At 39.0% G+C, this 14435-nt stretch overlaps 3 long non-coding RNA genes across 3 annotated transcripts; all 3 read right to left on the bottom strand.

Annotated features, from left to right (window-relative positions):
• Nucleotides 1-1554: 1554 nt before the first annotated feature.
• Nucleotides 1555-14113, bottom strand: LOC107559206 (uncharacterized). The gene is made up of 3 exons (XR_001605576.1): nt 13883-14113; nt 9747-9752; nt 1555-1565 (listed from the first exon to the last, which is right to left on the bottom strand). It is a non-coding gene; the product is annotated as an uncharacterized lncRNA (long non-coding RNA).
• Nucleotides 6884-7537, bottom strand: LOC107559208 (uncharacterized). Its single transcript, XR_001605578.1, has 3 exons — nt 7492-7537; nt 7314-7371; nt 6884-7005 (listed from the first exon to the last, which is right to left on the bottom strand). It is a non-coding gene; the product is annotated as an uncharacterized lncRNA (long non-coding RNA).
• LOC107559207 (uncharacterized) lies at nt 10960-11613 on the bottom strand. The gene is made up of 3 exons (XR_001605577.1): nt 11568-11613; nt 11390-11447; nt 10960-11081 (listed from the first exon to the last, which is right to left on the bottom strand). It is a non-coding gene; the product is annotated as an uncharacterized lncRNA (long non-coding RNA).
• Nucleotides 14114-14435: the final 322 nt, after the last annotated feature.

Below are 14435 nucleotides of genomic sequence, written 5' to 3'. Positions count from 1 at the left end.
AGAGAGTTCATGGACAGCCTCCTTGGCCATGACAGGACAGAGAGAGAGTTCATGGACGGCCTCCTTGGCCGTAACAAGACAGACAGAGAGTTCACGGACAGCCTCTTTGGCTGTGACAGGACAGACAGAGAGTTCATGGACAGCGTCCTTGGCCGTGACAGGACAGACAGAGAGTTCATGGACGGCCTCCTTGGTCGTAACAAGGAAGACAAAGAGTTCATGGACGGCCTCCTTGGCCATAACAAAACAGACAGAGAGTTCATGGACGGCCTCCTTGGCCGTAACAAGGCAGACAGAGAGTTAATTTATGGCCTCATTGGCCGTGACAGGACAGACAGAGAGTTCATGGACGGCCTCCTTGGCCGTGACAGGACAGACAGAGAGTTCATGGACGGCCTCCTTGGCCATGAAAAGGCAGACAGAGGGTTCATGGATGGCCTCCTTGGCCGTGCCAGGACAGACAGAGTGTTCATGGATGGCCTCCTTGGCCATAACAAGGCAGACAGAGGGTTCATGGACGGCCTCTTTGGCCGTGACAGGACAGACTGGGAGTTCACTGATGGCCTCCTTGGCTGTAACAAGACAGACAGAGAGTTCATGGACGGCCTCCTTGGTCGTAACAAGGAAGACAAAGAGTTCAGTTCATGGATGGCCTCCTTGGCCACAACAAGGCAGACAGAGGGTTCATGGACGGCCTCCTTGGCCGTGACAGGACAGACTGTGAGTTCATTGATGGCCTCCTTGGCCGTAACAAGACAGACAGAGGGTTCATGGACGGCCTCCTTGGCCGTGCCTAGACAGACAGAGAGTTCATGGATGGCCTCCTTGGCCATAACAAGGCAGACAGAGGGTTCATGGACGGCTTTCTTGGCCGTGACAGGACAGACTGTGAGTTCACTGATGGCCTTCTTGGCCATAACAAGGCAGACAGAGGGTTCATGGACGGCCTTCTTGGCCGTGACAGGACAGACTGTGAGTTCACTGATGACCTCCTTGGCCATAACAAGACAGAGGGTTCATGGACGGCCTCCTTGGCCATGACAGGACAGACTGTGAGTTCACTGATGACCTCCTTGGCCATAACAAGACAGAGGGTTCATGGACGGCCTCCTTGGCCATGACAGGACAGACTGTGAGTTCACTGATGACCTCCTTGGCCATAACAAGACAGAGGGTTCATGGACGGCCTCCTTGGCCATGACAGGACAGACAGCGAGTTCATGGATGGCCTCCTTGGCCAAAACAAGGCAGACTGTGAGTTCATGGATGGCCTCCTTGGCCGTGACTGTCAGGGTTCTGTCACTTCGGTCTAGTGTAATTCATAGTTTAGTGACAGAGCCCTGACACTCGCGTCATGTCATTGTTTTCATGTGAGCGTGCGGCTTCGAGTGTGCTCGAGCCGTGCGCTCTCGTCTGCGTGTACTGTTTCATGTTGGAGCGTGGTGTTCAGATCCCGGCATTCATGTCTTGAGTTTCGGTTTCGTGTCGGGGTCCGGACACTCGCGCTCCATGTTCTGTCTGTTGTGGGAGCGTGCGGTCTCGAGTTCGCTCGGCCGTGCGCTCTTCTGTCCACGTGTGTTGTGTTTTGTGTCGTTGTCTTGTGTGAACACGCGGCTTATGAGTTTTCTCATTAGCTGCGTGTTCGTGTCTTTTGTTCTAGCACATGGCTTGTGATTTGTTTTGCTGGCCATGTGCTTGTGTTTTGTTTTGTGTGAGCACATGGCTTTTTGTCTTTGATTCGGTGTGCCATGTGCTCATGTCAATTGTCTTGACCCCTCCCATCTTGTTACCTGATTATTAGTTAATTTGCCCCACATGTGGTCCCTCGTTACCCTCCTCATTTGCTCTCCATTTATTCTCCTTGTGTTTGCAGTCCTGTGTCGGTTCATTGTCATCTCTCCCTGGATGTGTCGTGTCGTGTCCAGATCCTGCCTTGCCTTGCCTTGCCAGCCTGTTTTTCCCCCACGGGGTAGTTTTTGTTGCTGTTTTGTTTATTTTTATTATCAATAAAAGCCTATTCTCTGCAGTCCTGAGTCCTCGCTCCATCCTCTACCCGAACCCTGACAGTGACAGGACAGACAGTGAGCTCATAAGTGGACGCTGCCACCTCTGGAGGTTCTGTGGCAGAAGCTACCACCTCTGGGGAAAACTCTTGGACAAGAGGGGCCTCTGGGGCAGACTCATGGACAGGACAGGCCTCTGGGGCAGACTCATGGACAGGAGGGGCCTCTGGGGCAGACTCATGGACAGGAGGGGCCTTTGAGGCAGACTCATGGACAGGACAGGCCTCTGGGGCAGACTCATGGACAGGAGAGCAGTGTGTAGCCCAGACATAAAAAATGGCAATCACCATCATGGGCAGTGCAGTAGACAGAGGGAGGTCCACCGGGCCAGAGAGTGTCAAGGCTGTGAGGCTTGGGAGCGTAGAGACCACTGGGATGCCATCCGCTCACACTGACATCAGAGGTGGGTCCATCACACTGGCAATCAATCTTGTCTGCCCTGGCCCAAGCGCCGTATCCACAGGAGCTTGGGTAATATAGCCCCACTCCCAAAACAAATCCTTGGGGGAAACTTGTATGACAGCCATGGCGTGACGAGTCTCTGGCGTGGCTGTCATGACAGGTCAAGAATCAGGTGTGACGGCCATCTTGGCCGGGGACTCGGGGCGTGGCGTCCCTCTTGTGCAGAGGCTGTGGACCAGCGGCCATCTTGTGCAGAGGCTCTGGGCTGAAAGGCATGACGTGAGCAGGATCTGGTGTGGCATGAATAAATCCTGACATGGCAGTCAGGGCATGGAAGCACTCTGGTGTGGTGGGTACTATAGGATTGCAGGGCTCCTCATCTGCAATTCCTACAGTAAATGAGGAACCACTCAACTGAAGTGCAAAATCAATATATTGAGCCAGAGTCCAGTGAGGGGTATGGCGAGGCATTAAATGAGAAATATTTTTGTTTAAACCAAAACAAAAAATGTCCTTGAGTGCTACATCATTAAAGTCCACCAAATGGCACAGACCACAGAAATCCTCCACATAATCCTCAATGGAGTGACTGCCTTGACAGAGATGCAAGAGGCGAACTGCTGGATCCATTCTTGGTCTGATGTTCTGTAACGTGTAGTCGAAAGAGACGAGGATCCAAATGCAGTAGAAAATATATTTATTTAAACAAACACAAAGTCAATCCAGGCATGGCAAGAAACAGGGCAAAGAATTTGCAAGAAACAAGGCAATGACATGGGCACACGTAACAGCCATTAAGGACAACATCAGACAAATAACCAGGCAAACACAGGGTTATAAATACACAGGTTAACAAACCAACAAGGGGAAGGAGTTAAATAATCACTATGACAACTAACAACCTAGGCAAAGGAACAGGACCTAAACACAGGGAGAGAACATAGGAACAATGGGAACAGAAAATACACTTAAACACAAAAGTCCTTGAGCACACAACAGGGTAAAACAAAACATGAATCTTAAGCTAGAAACAAAAACCAAGAACATGTTACATAGCCACGATAAACAACACTAATTTTAGCAGTTTATTACATTAAATTTCTATTTCTATTATTTTTCTCTCTCTGAAATTCAAAATCTGCCTCCTTGAGTAATTCATCCTTGCACTGATATGTTTTCCAAATGTTGTGACAGTACGCTATCTATACTTTAACATAAACCATGCTAATCAGAAAATCCTTCACAATTAATAGAAAACTGTCAATCATAATTAAACGTAAAGACGATTGAAACTATATTCTGGGGACCTTGATGACAGAAAGTTCCTCTTACTGCAGCACGAGTAACATTTGCAGAGCTCTTATACACACACAGACCGTAAACCCAGGAGTTTCGTTGGTTCTGCGGTTTGACAATACCGCTGTCTGAAAACCCCCACATAATGAATCACCACATGAAATGCATGAGAGGTAATGTTGAAATGAATGAAAGCAGGGCCATGGAATGGCATTCTGGCACTGACTGATCCACGTTTTTAGATTTGTGAACAATCAATGAAATGTAATGCCTCGGTCCAGAAATATTCCAGTCCATGCTTTCCAGTTGACCTACATACAGTGTTCGAACTATACCGTGGACTTTGGGGGAGCCCACTTGGTTTTTTTTTAATAACGGGATGGGGGGGCTTACAATGACTTACAAAGATACATAACAGCTACAAGTGTATGCACTACTTGCTTTATGCAAGCACTATATAGGATAAATCACTATACAGGATTTACCCTATTATACTTTATCGACACAAATTGAGAGATGAAACAACAAACAGCCACCCACAAATAGTCTAGAAACAAAGCATCAGGCTGTCTTTGAGTTCACATGAACAACTGTTAAAGTTACTCATTGTCAGGCTACAGAAGAATACCATAATTCCTCCGTTCAGTTAGGCCTAAGACATCGCAGACCAACCCAGCCACAACACATAATTGAGAATAACATACTTTACCTTCACACAGAATCGACCACAGAGTCCAGCGTTTATATTTTTTCTACGAATCTTTGAGTTAACATGTACTAAACATGAGTGGAATTTGCACCACAGCGCCCCACACCTTGATGCTCATGACAAGAACAGCACGTATAGTTATCTTTATTGAAGTGAATTAGGTTTAAATCGACGTCATGCATGAATGAATGATATTTTTGCAATTTTACACATAATAATTCACGATGATCACATTACACAAAATTTAAATTGCATGTCAAAATAACACAGTCAATATTTTTTGAGATAACAACAACTTTTTTTTGAAGATTTTTTGAACTTCACAAATCACGTTTTCAGGGGAGCCCATGTCTTATTAAGGGGAGCCGAGCTCCCCCTAGCTCCCCCGTAGTTCGCACCCTGCCTACATAAGGTGTCAAACCAATTTCTTGGTCCAGTTCAGGTGCGTGAATTGTCCTTGCTGTTTTTAAAGCATGGGTCTCTGTTCTCCAAACACTTCTTTTGACTTTCTTCATGTTTTTATTTTCCCAAGTGAATCGCTCCACTTTAATGATGATGAGAAAAGCGTGTGGTCCGGTAGAACATTATGCATGTTTCTAATTCACTCACAATCTCCTCTGTACAGAATTCATTATGACAAAGCCCAGGTGTGTCGAGAGACCAGCTTCTGTTTATTCAGATCTGGACCTGGACAATCAGTCACATCAACCCACTTCTGAGTGACTTCCTCACAAACTTCAGCTTCAATTGTTTTTAATTCTTCTGTTTTATGTGATCTTTAAACCTCTTTTCTCCCAGTATTGTGTTAACAGATGAGCTTTTCCCAGACCTCACTCTGCCCATCAGAAGAATCTGGATCACTGGATCATCTGGACTGGAGACAGAACATATGGAATATGAATGTAAAAATAAGGTAAAGTCAAGGCTATAGTTATTTCACAAGTTTAAGAGCAGAATAAAAGGCGGGTTCTCACCAGGAAGTGTTTCCGTTCTAGTCGCCATTTTCACTGAATCTGATCACAGCATAACAGAGCCCATGAAGATCTTATATTTGTAATGTATCATAATAACTAAAAAGCAACATATGTGCATAAAACACATTGCTGCGGGAAATATAATCTCTCCAGGAGTCGAGCTGCTGTTCAGAGTTGTTCAGTTTCACTTTCGGTTCCACGTGATGTAATTCTCTCCAATCACCACCTGATCCTTGTGCGATCATCCACACATCCAAAGTTGGCTGATAACACAACTGCAATAAAGTAATAGCCTAGTTAACAATTCCTTGTTTATCTGGCTGGACTGGGGTTAAAATTCGGCCTGGACAAATCCAGCCCATTCGGCCCACAAGCTCCCCCATGAATGTTGAGCTGGGTTATAGGAGTAATTGTTACTGGAATAAATAAATGAATAAATAAAACAGGACAGAAACAAATAATGACAGATATTACTGAATTCACGGCAAATGCAACAAACTTAATAATGCATTTTTTTGTCTGCAAATGCAAATTTACTGCTATTAAATTCTATGTCGTTCCAAACCTGTATGACTTACTTTCTTCTGTGGATCACAAAAGAAGATGTTTTGTAGAATGTTACCAACCCATTTTGGTTACCCTTGATTTCTATGGACAAAAAAATCTTGAATTTCTCAAATTATCTTCTTTTATGTTCTACAGAATAAAGAAATTCATACAGGGAATAACAATGGAATAACATGATGACAATGTACGTTTGTGGGTGAACTATCTCTTTAAGAACTTTAATATTTGTAAATAGTAAACACCTAGTTTATATAAGACACTTTTATTTATCTTTAATCAGGCTCTTATTGACTCAACATTTTACTTCAAAATCAAAATGAATTATAACTAAACATTTAAAGAGAAAGAAGCTATTATAGCTATGTTGTTAAATTATCCTTTGCCCTAATGAAATTTACTAGAGTTCTTGTTTAGAATGAGTTTCACTGACTAGTATTAGTAAGATGGTGGTCATAAAAAGTAAAAACATGGTCCTCATTACCATGGTTATATGGTTTTTAAAATAAACACAATAAGTAATAATAAACTATGGAATTTGTATTTTTTTTTAAAAACTAGTTATGTTGAAACTTCAAAACTTTTATAAAAGTAAAATATTCCCCAATATTTCATGAAAGAAATAACAGTAACGAATAGGCTGTAATAAAAACATTTCTACCAAAACACCATAGGCTATTTGTACAGTGTTAATAACAGCAAGTTAAATGACTATTCGGTGTGTGAAGCGCTCTTTCGCCACGACTGAATCCCATTAAAGATCAAGGGTTTTCAAAGTGTGATGCACGATTCTTTGAGTATCTCCATTTCTTTTACCCTTCATCAGTGAAGTCACATTCACCTGCTTCACATCAACCTGTGTTTTCTCCTCACAAACTTCAGCTTCATGTTTTTCACTATGAATCCATTTTCTCCCAGTACAGTGTTTCCAGATGAGCCAAAGCCAGAAGAATCCAGATCTCTGGATCATCTGGACTGGAGCTGATCGCTGACATGTCTGAAAGAATCAGAAAATATAGAGTATGAATGTAAAATACATCAAAGTCAAGTGTCATTACAGAATAAAACATTCATCTGCTTCAACACAATTAAAATGTCTCTTAACATCGTCTGTAAAAATATCCTTGTAGTGAATGTGTTCTGGATGGATCTGACATCTGAGCTTATAATGAGTTTATAATGTTTTTCAGAGGGGCCAAATGACACTTGAAAAACATGATCTCAAACTAAATAAACTCTTCACACTATGACAATCAAAAGTAATTAAATTGTTTCTTATAAACGTGTAAACGGCCAGTTTCTTACCAGAAAGTGATTCGGATCTCATCGCCATTTTCACTGAATCGAACCATGAAGATGGTTTCTAGAAAAACAAATACACCCAAAACATAATCTAAATAAAGCATATATTTGTAATGATTTATAATTGATAAAAATAAATATATTTAAATAAAACACAAAAGTGCAGGGAATATAATCTCACCAGGAGTCGAGCTGCTGTTCAGCTTTACTTTCAGCTTTACTTAAATCCTCTGCGCTGCAGTGACGTTATCATCATCATCATCATCACGTGGTTTGTAGAAGAGACAACTTCTTTCCTGACAAGCTATTGGTAATACTACATTCTTGTTTTTTTTTTTGGTTGAGCACAAGAATGAGCAACAGTTCATCAAACAAACATTAAAGGAATATAACAGAACTGAGAATAGGCTAAACTAATTTCAGTGTTTACAGCTCCAGCTCACTGAACACCAGAAACACACGTTATAATGCACAAAAACAGCAGACACGAGCAGAGAAACATTGCTAGTTTGTTCAATAAACATTTTTCATTCTCACTAATAATAATCCAATAATGGATATTTGGTGCCACCTGCCAGACACTCAGTGAACACTAGCTCTGTTCACTCCCTACATAGACAGCTTCTTTCTTCAGTGCTGACTATACAGGCAGATCAATTAAACATCCATCTTAACCTAACAACATTTTATGGTATTTAAGAATAATAATTTTAAATCATATAATTTGGTACAGATTTCCTTTTTATTATACCATCAGCTGCATTATATTTACACAGAATACAGAAACATTATCAATAAACCGAGTGAATGTGCTGAAATAATGAGAGTTAAGGAGGGTTGAGATGTTTCACTGATTTGAACACAAGAACAGGGCTCTTCTGATTCTCCCAGAGCAACTTGAAGACTGAAAATGAGTGTTGAGAAGCTCATAAAATCCTTTCATCATCGTGTCAAACATCACAGTGACATTCAGCCCTTAGTTTCAGTAAAAATCAAGAGATCTACAATGATCTAGTATAACTACATCTTATTGCATGTGCCCAAGATGTGGCCACATAAACCGGAAGAATCCGCCAGACTGAGAGTGATTATACTGTATGTCGGTCATTTGGACGGGGTTTTAGCACTTGTAGTTTTCCTCAATTGTCCTGTGGCTTTGCTTTGTCAAACTGCCGTCCTTTGACTGAATTAATCTCTGAATTTAATCTCAGCTTTTTTATTACTAAGAGCACCGAACAGCAGGACAGCCAGCAGAGGTGGAAAGAGTACTAAAATATTCTACTCAAGTAAAAGTACTATTACGTTTAATTAAATTTTACTTAAGTACAAGTAATATTACCAGTCTAAAAGTCTATTCAAGTAAAAGTTAAAAGTAGCTCATTTAAAAGTTACTTAGTTAAATTTTAACAGCAGGAGGTGGCAAAAAGGGGATATGAATCTCAAACTAGTTGTTTTTAATTAAAGGAACACCTTTACAAATTAAACTGCAATAACAAAATAAAACATGTTGACACATGACATTTAAAACATTTAGGGAGGTATGTGTCATTTTAATGCAGACCATCCCACTATAATAGGCAAAAAAAGCAAGTTATATTCTGGCTATCGACAAAACAAGCTAAGAACGGTTTATTAAATTTTTTTAATGGCTTTTTAAGGATTAAAAAAAATCAAGACTTCACATTGGTTATTTTAGTAGCATGAAAAACAAAACAATAATTATTAAAAATTACACAAAGAAAGCGAGCAAAGGACACTGAAGCGTCCATGACTTCAGTTTAATGTGAGCTAGAAATTCCCATAATCACTAAAGCAAATCAATCGCTATTATGACAAAGCCCAGGTGTGTCGAGAGACCAGCTTCTGTTTATTCAGATCTGGACCTGGACAATCAGTCACACCAACCCACTTCTGAGTGACTTCCTCACAAACTTCAGCTTCAATTGTTTTTAATTCTTCTGTTTTATGTGATCTTTAAACCTCTTTTCTCCCAGTATTGTGTTAACAGATGAGCTTTTCCCAGACCTCACTCTGCCCATCAGAAGAATCCGGATCACTGGATCATCTGGACTGGAGCTGCTGATTGCTGACTGAAAGTGATTGCTGACTGAAAGAGACAGAACATATGGAATATGAATGTAAAAATAAGGTAAAGTCAAGGCTATAGTTATTTCACAAGTTTAAGAGCAGAATAAAAGGCGGGTTCTCACCAGGAAGTGTTTCCGTTCTAGTCGCCATTTTCACTGAATCTGATCACAGCATAACAGAGCCCATGAAGATCTTATATTTGTAATGTATCATAATAACTAAAAAGCAACATATGTGCATAAAACACATTGCTGCGGGAAATATAATCTCTCCAGGAGTCGAGCTGCTGTTCAGAGTTGTTCAGTTTCACTTTCGGTTCCACGTGATGTAATTCTCTCCAATCACCACCTGATCCTTGTGCGATCATCCACACATCCAAAGTTGGCTGATAACACAACTGCAATAAAGTAATAGCCTAGTTAACAATTCCTTGTTTATCTGGCTGGACTGGGGTTAAAATTCGGCCTGGACAAATCCAGCCCATTCGGCCCACAAGCTCCCCCATGAATGTTGAGCTGGGTTATAGGAGTAATTGTTACTGGAATAAATAAATGAATAAATAAAACAGGACAGAAACAAATAATGACAGATATTACTGAATTCACGGCAAATGCAACAAACTTAATAATGCATTTTTTTGTCTGCAAATGCAAATTTACTGCTATTAAATTCTATGTCGTTCCAAACCTGTATGACTTACTTTCTTCTGTGGATCACAAAAGAAGATGTTTTGTAGAATGTTACCAACCCATTTTGGTTACCCTTGATTTCTATGGACAAAAAAATCTTGAATTTCTCAAATTATCTTCTTTTATGTTCTACAGAATAAAGAAATTCATACAGGGAATAACAATGGAATAACATGATGACAATGTACGTTTGTGGGTGAACTATCTCTTTAAGAACTTTAATATTTGTAAATAGTAAACACCTAGTTTATATAAGACACTTTTATTTATCTTTAATCAGGCTCTTATTGACTCAACATTTTACTTCAAAATCAAAATGAATTATAACTAAACATTTAAAGAGAAAGAAGCTATTATAGCTATGTTGTTAAATTATCCTTTGCCCTAATGAAATTTACTAGAGTTCTTGTTTAGAATGAGTTTCACTGACTAGTATTAGTAAGATGGTGGTCATAAAAAGTAAAAACATGGTCCTCATTACCATGGTTATATGGTTTTTAAAATAAACACAATAAGTAATAATAAACTATGGAATTTGTATTTTTTTTTAAAAACTAGTTATGTTGAAACTTCAAAACTTTTATAAAAGTAAAATATTCCCCAATATTTCATGAAAGAAATAACAGTAACGAATAGGCTGTAATAAAAACATTTCTACCAAAACACCATAGGCTATTTGTACAGTGTTAATAACAGCAAGTTAAATGACTATTCGGTGTGTGAAGCGCTCTTTCGCCACGACTGAATCCCATTAAAGATCAAGGGTTTTCAAAGTGTGATGCACGATTCTTTGAGTATCTCCATTTCTTTTACCCTTCATCAGTGAAGTCACATTCACCTGCTTCACATCAACCTGTGTTTTCTCCTCACAAACTTCAGCTTCATGTTTTTCACTATGAATCCATTTTCTCCCAGTACAGTGTTTCCAGATGAGCCAAAGCCAGAAGAATCCAGATCTCTGGATCATCTGGACTGGAGCTGATCGCTGACATGTCTGAAAGAATCAGAAAATATAGAGTATGAATGTAAAATACATCAAAGTCAAGTGTCATTACAGAATAAAACATTCATCTGCTTCAACACAATTAAAATGTCTCTTAACATCGTCTGTAAAAATATCCTTGTAGTGAATGTGTTCTGGATGGATCTGACATCTGAGCTTATAATGAGTTTATAATGTTTTTCAGAGGGGCCAAATGACACTTGAAAAACATGATCTCAAACTAAATAAACTCTTCACACTATGACAATCAAAAGTAATTAAATTGTTTCTTATAAACGTGTAAACGGCCAGTTTCTTACCAGAAAGTGATTCGGATCTCATCGCCATTTTCACTGAATCGAACCATGAAGATGGTTTCTAGAAAAACAAATACACCCAAAACATAATCTAAATAAAGCATATATTTGTAATGATTTATAATTGATAAAAATAAATATATTTAAATAAAACACAAAAGTGCAGGGAATATAATCTCACCAGGAGTCGAGCTGCTGTTCAGCTTTACTTTCAGCTTTACTTAAATCCTCTGCGCTGCAGTGACGTTATCATCGTCATCATCATCACTATCATCATCATCATCACGTGGTTTGTAGAAGAGACAACTTCTTTCCTGACAAGCTATTGGTAATACTACATTCTTGTTTTTTTTTTTGGTTGAGCACAAGAATGAGCAACAGTTCATCAAACAAACATTAAAGGAATATAACAGAACTGAGAATAGGCTAAACTAATTTCAGTGTTTACAGCTCCAGCTCACTGAACACCAGAAACACACGTTATAATGCACAAAAACAGCAGACACGAGCAGAGAAACATTGCTAGTTTGTTCAATAAACATTTTTCATTCTCACTAATAATAATCCAATAATGGATATTTGGTGCCACCTGCCAGACACTCAGTGAACACTAGCTCTGTTCACTCCCTACATAGACAGCTTCTTTCTTCAGTGCTGACTATACAGGCAGATCAATTAAACATCCATCTTAACCTAACAACATTTTATGGTATTTAAGAATAATAATTTTAAATCATATAATTTGGTACAGATTTCCTTTTTATTATACCATCAGCTGCATTATATTTACACAGAATACAGAAACATTATCAATAAACCGAGTGAATGTGCTGAAATAATGAGAGTTAAGGAGGGTTGAGATGTTTCACTGATTTGAACACAAGAACAGGGCTCTTCTGATTCTCCCAGAGCAACTTGAAGACTGAAAATGAGTGTTGAGAAGCTCATAAAATCCTTTCATCATCGTGTCAAACATCACAGTGACATTCAGCCCTTAGTTTCAGTAAAAATCAAGAGATCTACAATGATCTAGTATAACTACATCTTATTGCATGTGCCCAAGATGTGGCCACATAAACCGGAAGAATCCGCCAGACTGAGAGTGATTATACTGTATGTCGGTCATTTGGACGGGGTTTTAGCACTTGTAGTTTTCCTCAATTGTCCTGTGGCTTTGCTTTGTCAAACTGCCGTCCTTTGACTGAATTAATCTCTGAATTTAATCTCAGCTTTTTTATTACTAAGAGCACCGAACAGCAGGACAGCCAGCAGAGGTGGAAAGAGTACTAAAATATTCTACTCAAGTAAAAGTACTATTACGTTTAATTAAATTTTACTTAAGTACAAGTAATATTACCAGTCTAAAAGTCTATTCAAGTAAAAGTTAAAAGTAGCTCATTTAAAAGTTACTTAGTTAAATTTTAACAGCAGGAGGTGGCAAAAAGGGGATATGAATCTCAAACTAGTTGTTTTTAATTAAAGGAACACCTTTACAAATTAAACTGCAATAACAAAATAAAACATGTTGACACATGACATTTAAAACATTTAGGGAGGTATGTGTCATTTTAATGCAGACCATCCCACTATAATAGGCAAAAAAAGCAAGTTATATTCTGGCTATCGACAAAACAAGCTAAGAACGGTTTATTAAATTTTTTTAATGGCTTTTTAAGGATTAAAAAAAATCAAGACTTCACATTGGTTATTTTAGTAGCATGAAAAACAAAACAATAATTATTAAAAATTACACAAAGAAAGCGAGCAAAGGACACTGAAGCGTCCATGACTTCAGTTTAATGTGAGCTAGAAATTCCCATAATCACTAAAGCAAATCAATCGCTTACATTTATTTTGTACTTTGTTGTTTATTATTATGACAGAATTTGCGAATGCAGATACAGAATTCAGTCAGTGAGTGCGCACACTCCATAGTGACGAGTTAAAACGCATCTGATTGGACATTGCATTCATAAGCTCAACAGAATGGTGTGTGATTGGTTATAATGCTCAAAGCTGCAAACCGCGAGTAAAAGAAATCTGATGCAACATGAGCAGAACTACTCTAAAATGTAACACTTTTCATTCTTTACACTTAAATCGTGACCGCTGTAATAGCTACCCAGCAAATACAGTCGATGTGAGGATGTCGCCAGTTGGTCGTCATTTAGTCAGCGTGACATTACTTTATGGCAACATCATGAGAACGTCATGGTAACATTCCATTTTTCCACTTTCTCAATTTTTTTTAGAATCAAATCAAAACAAAAGCACTCTCTCACCTAATAGACATTCCTCATTTTCTTGAGTACTTAAACAAAAATTAGTACACCTAATGCTTTTTGGGACTTAAAATAGACTTAAATTATCAACATGCTTACGAAAATTTACAATGATTTTATTACAGTAAAAGTGTAGAAAGCTGTCACGTTGCACACATGAGGAACACGGGAACGAAGGAGCGAGGAGTAAATACATCAAAAGGGTTTTATTAACTAAAGGCTGGGGATCACAGGACTCGACACATCAGGAGAACAGAATGACGTTTAACAGCTGACAAAGAACAAGCACTAGAACACACTTTAAATACACAGGAACTGATGAGAGGAAGACAAGGGACACCTGGAGCTAAGGAGACAATAAACATTGGAAACACCTGGGACAAATGAACTTGATACACGAGAGACAGAAACAGGGTCACGGAACACATGGGGAGCAAAGACACACACAAAAGCTGGCCCAGAGTCTGACAAAACCATGTTATTTTTTTATTTTGGTGAATTGATTACAAATACCACGGCTAAACTATAGTGTACCAAAATCATTGTTAATTTGTGGTTACAGTGGTTTAACTACATTAACCATGTGTTTTTTTATTTGTAATATTATATTTAAACTTTTAATATTTTTTAGTTTCTTTCATTTCATTATATTCCAGCAAAATAACATTTATTGTGAATGTTGAGTACATTTTTCAATTGTGCATGTGTGTGTGTGTGTGTGAAAGTTATAAATCATCCTTTTGATAGCCTGTAGCATGTAATCGAAA

The sequence above is a fragment of the Sinocyclocheilus grahami genome, unplaced genomic scaffold (assembly GCF_001515645.1).
Source record: "Sinocyclocheilus grahami isolate Dianchi unplaced genomic scaffold, SAMN03320097.WGS_v1.1 scaffold678.1, whole genome shotgun sequence".
Classification (NCBI taxonomy): Eukaryota; Metazoa; Chordata; class Actinopteri; order Cypriniformes; family Cyprinidae; genus Sinocyclocheilus; species Sinocyclocheilus grahami.
The sequence above is the reverse complement of the archived record's forward strand: the minus strand, read 5'-3'. Positions and strand labels throughout refer to the sequence as shown.